An 8,089-nucleotide genomic window follows, 5' to 3' on the forward strand; every position below is an offset into this window, starting at 1 on the left:
TCAAGACACGCAGTCACACATATTTGGAACAGACCAGAGGTGTTGGGGTCCGGAGATTACTTGGTGGGCTCTCGTTAAAAGCATCTGGTTGCTATCACTGGTTCCTGTTCATTTGTTTCATCTTATGTGCCTATTTTATCACTGTTTTCTTGTAAGTGCATATTGAACTTGCGCTATGTATATATGTGTTCTTAATAAACTCACTTCAATCGAGTTTGCGCTCCTGTTCCCTTTTATCTTTCTACATGCATGACAAGGTATATCAGACAAATGGGCTGCAATGTTAGCAATCACTGTATCAATAAGGAAGTAAAACTCTTCAGCTAACTACCCATATATAGATAATAAATGTCCATATGTAATATATGTCCATGATCATTTGTGTAAGGGGAGAAAATGTCTAACACCAGAAGTTTATCAAATCAAATTCTGAATTAAGGACCCTAGGGACCCTTGTGTTTAATCCATGAATCCAGAAAACTTCACATTTAGATAAAAGTGTGCCTCTGCCCCCACCTCTGGTATCCGATCTAACTACTTCTATTATAGACCAAGTTATAAAGTTGGTTTTGAAATGCTGAACAAAAGGTGTTGACAGGTCACCCTGTTTGATGTTACAAAGGTGTTCTCTTATCATAGATCTCACTTCTCGGTCGTAAGACCTACGTACCTTCTTTCACACTGATTGCAACTTAGGAGGTAAACAGCAAATGTGGATCTGCAGTTATAACATGGGTTATGTTCAAAAACTTTTCCCATTGATGCACTTTTAAAACCATTGCCCACTTCCAAAAATTCACAGACTGTGCAGTTGAAATAGTTGCACTTGTAGACCCCCTTGAATATGAGCCAAGAGCTCTGTTGTGTCACCTGTGATCTCAATTGGGTGGGTGCAGCTGTGTTACCTATTGTTCTTCCTCATCTAAAAGCAAATCTACATCCTCTAGACACAACATCCACCAGACCATCATCTGCTTTTAGAAGAGGGAGATGTTTGCGTACAATATTACAAATATGATGGTATTGCCTACTGTACTGTGGGACAAAAGTTACTCCATTAAAGATCTTGTTGTTAGTTCTAAACCTTTCCTTATCTCTTAAGGGCTTGGACCTATCCATACTGGACTTTTTCATCATACAATAAACATAATTGGCCAGATAACAAGTGGAGCACTAAATATCCCTTGTGTGCAAGCAATATTAGCGCCCCACTGAGTAATACCAGTGCATACTAATGTGTGCTGGTATTACAAGTTAAGCGCAATGCGAACGCGAACTCACGTTTACATTGCTAGGAAGCATTGCGCTCATGAGAGCGCGCTTCCATAGGCTCCAAAGAGAGCTTTGTTCTGATGCCGTCAGACACGGCACAAAACCTAAGCACATCGAAGACAGTTAGTAGAGCAGCAATGCCAGCAAATATAAATATATATGTATATTAACATACGGCTAGATTACGAGTTTTGCGGTATGAGTGAAAAAGCAGTGTTAAGGCTCTTTTTCACTACTGCTGGTATTACGAGTCTTGCAGGTTTAGGTGTACCACACACTTTTTTGGCCGTAACGCAATGTAACTACCGCAGCTTTCAAAAAGTCCTTTTTCAATGGGACTTCCTTTGCGCCGGTATTACAAGTCTGTCTGGGAGACCAAAAAGTGAGCGGTACACCCTATACCGCCAAGATCCATGCCGTAAACTGAAAGTCAGTAGTTATGAGTTTTACGCTACAAAGCTGTAACATAAAACTCATAACTAAAGTGCTACAAAGTACACTAACACCCATAAACTACCTATTAACCCGCATCACAAATACTAAAATAAAATTATTAACCCCTAATCTGTCGCTTCGGACATCGCTGCCACTATAATAAACATATTAACCCCTAACCCCAGACGGTATCTTCTATCTTCATCCATCCGGCGCTGAGCGGGTCCATCTTCAAGACATCCGGCGTGGAGCATCCTCTTCAATCGACATCTTCTTGAACAATGAATTCTTCTTTAAATGGCGTCATCCAAGATGGCGTCCCTTGAATTCTGATTGGCTGATAGAATTCTATCAGCCAATCAGAATTAAAGGTGAAAAAAATCACAGCCAATAGAACAGCCAATAGAATGTGAGCTCAATCCTATTGGCTGATTGCATCAGCCAATAGGATTTTTTCACCTTTAATTTCCGATTGGCTGATAGAATTCTATCAGCCAATCGGAATTCAATGGACGCCATCTTTGATGACGTCATTTAAAGGAGAATTCATAGAAGTCAATGCAGGATTTTTAAAAAAAAAAAAGAAACAAACACCCATCGCGCATACAACACTGCATATTCGCAGTAACAAATGTGAAATATTTACAGTAAATACATAGTTAAAATCTTTGTTAAATATGAATATTGCATAAATATGTTTTATCATGTTTTTATCTAGATAATGGCAAAGGGCTATGATGCAATTATATATATGTTTATATATGTGTACATATATATTAATGTTTTTATATGTGTATATATGACTGTAAACAAGTATATACACATATAAATACATTATTATATATATAGACATATATAAACATATGTATATACATACATAATCAACTTTAGACATGTATATGTATGTAATATTTATTGAGAAAAAAGAGAGGTATCGTGTGGCACACTTATTAAAGAGCCTGAGTAGCTATATCATAGGTTAGCACGAAGATTATTGATAATTAGTTAAAATATAACTTTTATTGTGACAAAAAAAAAAAAAAACATTATAGATACATGAGAGAATTATCTTTAATTAAAAGCATAAATGTAGCCAAGAGGAAAAGTGTGTGATGACCTTGTACAGTGCATTCAATCTATACCATAATGTCATACTATTAAACTAGTACACCCTGTATCAAAGGATGTTAGGAAACAAAATTAATTGAGTAATAGAGGGGAATAGCACTAGGACATCTATGGAGGTGACAGAATTAATTCCAGCAGTTAAAAGGCTACATTTGATACATGGAGAAGCATGTGTATAGTGTAGTTGATTCGGTTAAAAATTAATTCATAGGTTAGTTCCAAAAGAAACTGCCCTATAGAGAGTATGAGAGTGGACTAGCTTCTTTTGTGTATAGTGAACACAGACAGTGTTACTTCCCACAAATTTAGGTCAGTGTAGTTCACAATAACTTTCAGTTAGTATACTGTAACCCTGGTGTATTTAAACTATATATTTGATCGTATCAATAGTGGTATCAGTGTTATAAGCACTAAAAATGTTAGGATAGTGCTTAAACCAGAAAAACTGGTAACTATTTATTTGTGCAAGTACATTTCAGGATATCACCAGGATTATCTACTAGTAAACTGAATACTATAGGTACCAGGGACAAGAAAGTATGGATTGATTTGATTATCAGAACATAACTCTGATGGTTAGGGGATGTACAGTCGTGCCAAAGGCACAGGGTCCTGCCGCTATTACCTAAGGTACTTGGAAATTACTTATTAAAAGGCTGGTACATATAACGGTGCCGTGAGCATCTAACCATCAAGTATAAGGTTGTAGGTAATACACAGTCGTGACAGGAGCACGTAGTTCTGTATGCACAAAAAACCACCACAGTAACTATATATAGAGTGCTCGATCTAGCGAAGCACATAACATATTAAATATCCATTAATGATTATTGAAGTTTAGTATTGCAGTGTGGAGATATAACACGCTCCTGATTTATGTCTCACCCCAGACCCCGTAGCTTCCTATTACTCGCTGGTTTATATGGTGCACTTAACATATTGACATGTTAGAATTTTTTTTAACACCTGAGATTGCGTATCTTTGAGCCTATATAACTTTTGTTTGCAATATTTTTTTAAAAATATTTTTTTGTTAAACAGTGCTAATATGAGTGTAACTGTACTTTGTAATGTATTTTTAAGTATTTTGTGAAACTTTTTTGTTACATAAAAAGGTTAACTACAGCTCTTCGAGCGTGGAAAGGATTGTTGCATAAAACCGTGATTTTTCAAGACTTGTAAAATCAGGGCATTGAAAATTGCATACGAAAAGACCATATCACGTGGAAAATACATACCGTATGACTTGTAATCTTGCACACTGTATTTTGGGGGCATTTGCTGCACATTTATAAAATTAACCAGAGATCTAATCTCTGGTTAATTTTATAAGCGCTAATTGCTACCACAAGCTCAATGGTTGCTTATTTATCGCATGCCTGCAAATGGGCAAATTTGCCCGTTTGTGGCCGAGTGATAAATTAGTGCTCCACTTCTAATCTAGCCCATTATTTTCTAAAAAACTGGCTAACAAACAACTTTACAAAAACCCTTAACAGCTGTAACATTATATTTTAAACCTTTTAAATGAGAGGGGAGTGAGTCTAATACCATCTTAATCTTCTTAAACAATTCTCTGGAAGTCAAGACTGCTTCCAATAAGAAACAAATAATTTCAACTTCAAAGATATAAACATTATAAGATCAAGAGTAATGGCCTTGGAAGAAAAAAGAAGTAATAATAAAGCAAAAATAGCACAACCTCTCAATAGTTGTGATTTAACAGGAAAAAATGCACAAATCTCTTACAGAAAGGTTAGCAGGAATGATATCAGGATCAAGGGGATACCTGAAAACATGGCGCTTAATAGATATCATGAAGTCCAGGGATGTAATTATCTGCTTCCATTAATACAAAGATAAAGGTGAACTATTAAAGATTACCAGGTTTAAGCAACAAATTATGATGGATGGATATCTGCCCTTTAAACACTACAAAAAAAGAAGTAATTAAAAAATAAAGTACATCTGCTATACATGCAGACAACATCAGATAGAAGTTAGTATTTAAATGTTTGATAATTAGAAAAAAAAGACATTCATACTAAGGACTAGATTACGAGTGAAGCGCAAATTAATATGTTCTCGCTTGAGAGTTAATTACGCTAGAAGCAAGATTTTTGCGCTTGGTGTGCTGCGCTTGTATTACGAGTTGAAAGTAAACTAGAGGTAACCCGACAAGTACCAAAATCAGAAGTTAGAAAAAGTGAAAAAAATAAAATAAAACCCCGCTCCCGCGCAAACACAATCTCATATTCTCATTTGCGCTAAACCCAACATGAAAAAACAAATATTTCATATTCCAATGTTCTTTACATAGCAGAATATTTTCTATTTATTCATAAATACATATTTCTATATATAGTTGATGGTATTTTGGTACAATATATATCTATACATATATATATATATATATATATATATATATATATATATAATTATATATAGGTACAGATATATACTAATATATATAGGAATATCTATTTAGAAATACATACAACATATTCTGCTATGTGCAGAACATTGGAATGTAAGATATTTACAGTAAATACATAGTTAAAACCTTTATTAAAAATGAATATTGCATAAATATGCTTTTACATATTTTCATCTACTTAACAGTATATATACAGTATATGTACATATGTATTTATGTGTTTATATGTACTGTATATATGTCTGTAAATACATATATACACATAAATATATACATAAATACGTACATATATACATAGACATTTATATATATATACTGTACATCAATCTTTAGACATGTAAGTGTATGTATCTCAATGTTAAAGCTCTTTTCCTGCCTTTTTTATTATCACCTGAGACCTCATATCTTTGAGCCCATGTAACTTTTGTATGCAGTATTTTTTTGTAATAATTTTTATTAGATTGTGTTATTATGAGTGTAACTATACTTTGTAATGCATTTTGGATGTGTTTTGTGCAACTGTTATGTTTCGCAAAACAGGTAACCAGAGCTCTGAAGTCGTGGTAATCATTCTAACGTAACTCGCAATTGCGCTCATGCAATTGCTCTTACTTTCAACTTGTAATACAAGTGGTAAGCCTGATTAGCACAAACCCTCACAATATACCCCTTATCGCTCAGGCGCAAACCAAAGTAACGTAACTTAAAACACATACACAGGTAACATAATAACATATGCATTTAAAGATAATTTTATACTTCTTATTATATTTTGTTAAAAGTTAAAGGGACAGTCTAGTCAAAATTAAACTTTCATGATTTCATGCCATTTTAAACAACTTTCCAATTTACTTCTATTATCTAATTTGCTCAATTCTTTAGATATCCTTTGTTGAAGAAATAGCAATGTACATGTGTGAGCCAATCACACAAGGCCTTTATGTGCAGCAACCAATCAGCAGCTACTGAGCATATCTAGATATGCTTTTCGGCAAGTGATATCAAGAGAATGAAGCCAATTAGATAATAGAAGTAAATTAGAAAGTTGTTTAAAATGACATGCTCTTTCTAAATCATGAAAGAAAAATACTGGGTTTCATGTCCCTTTAATTTACGGAAACTTAAAACAAAGAAATAAGAGTTATAATGGGTTAATACTTTGCATTTATATTTAGAATAGCGATCTGAAAACATCTGGTGAGTCATATTAGTTTAGCCACCAATCACCAACTAGCTCAAGGTAGTGTTCCTCCTGAGACTATCTAAGAATGATTTTCAACAAATAATACCAAGAGATTGAATATGATAAAAGAATGTCTCTTACAAGTGTATGCTCTATCTAAACCATGGAAATTTAATGTTGACTTTAGGGCTTCAATGTTAGCACGGTTACTCTTCATTATTGATAAAGCTACATTGGGAAGATGTGTCTAATGCCTGCTAATTATACACTGAACCTGTTCTAATATGCTACAGAATAATATATTATCACACTAATTAAAGTCAGTTCTAGGTTTGCAATGCACTGCCAATCCAGAGCTGAACTTGGCTGGTGATTGGCTGCTACACACAAATACTGTCCCTTATCAGTTCAATGTCTATGTTTAGTCCTGTAGTACATTGTCGATCTGGATCTCTGTAATAGTGCATTAAATGCTCCTATACAGTTATTTCCATTTAAAGAATCAATATATATATTTAGAAATAAATTAGCAAATTCAAGAATACATAGTAAAATGGGTAGATTTTGTTATATAATCTTTAAATAGTATTTATTCAGAGTTATTAGCATGGATATCAAATGATATTAGATTACTGTGTTTTTGATAGAATTGGTCAGAAAACAGGCGTGCAGTTATTTTGCCTAAGGCTACATCTCCATGAATACAATATAGGCATTTTTATTTATCACCGTTTTGAAGGACGCTATGAGATACTAGCTTCAGGCTACACAGAGAGATGGTGGAAATGAGCTTCTCATAGTTATAAAGTGGAAAACCAGCTGGTAGAGATACCTATTTTAATTTTAAAATGTTTCCTAAAGTGACAGGTAAGGTACAACAGTGTGAACTTGATAAAAACTGCTACCAAGACATCACCTAAATATTGCAGCAAGTTTTATAAATACTGATATGTGCTGTGTGACTATCTGCACAAAATACAGCTTTTAAAATGTTGTATGGCGGAAGCAAATGTTTTCTTACGGCATCAGCAACAGATTCAGTAAGGTCCAATTTGTTAGACAAGTTCTTTGAATCTGAATTTCCAATGGGTTTTTAGTGACTCCATAAACTATTTACTGAGGCCCCTTACCAACAATATTCTAAAGCAGTGTTTCTTCATTCCAGTCCCCAGGGAACACAAACAAAGCTGATATTAAAGAGACAGTCTACTCCAGAGTTTTTAATCATTTAACCCTTTGGCTGCTAAGCCATTTGCCACCTGGGTGCTAAGCTGATTTTGAGCTTTTTGTTGCAGTTCACGTTTAAACACTTTTAGAAGTAAAGTTTGTGTGAATAAACTATACAAACTATATATTGTTTTTTTCAGCAGATCTAGCAGACCTCAAATATACCATTATTATATGTGTATAAATAAAGCATTAAATATGAAAAAAGTGTTTTTTTTTTTTACTCCACATTCAATAAAAATTAGTTTGTAATTTTATTTTTCTAAACTCTATCAAAACCTGTGTTGCTAAATATTTGCAGTAGGTAACCTGTCTAAAATAAGCAGAAATTGAGAACATTTCACTGTGTTTTTCTACAGTTTTATTGCAGATGTGGCAATTTGATAGAACTTAACAAAAAGCATCTT

The sequence above is a fragment of the Bombina bombina genome, chromosome 6 (genome assembly GCF_027579735.1).
Source record: "Bombina bombina isolate aBomBom1 chromosome 6, aBomBom1.pri, whole genome shotgun sequence".
In the NCBI taxonomy this organism is placed as follows: Eukaryota; Metazoa; Chordata; class Amphibia; order Anura; family Bombinatoridae; genus Bombina; species Bombina bombina.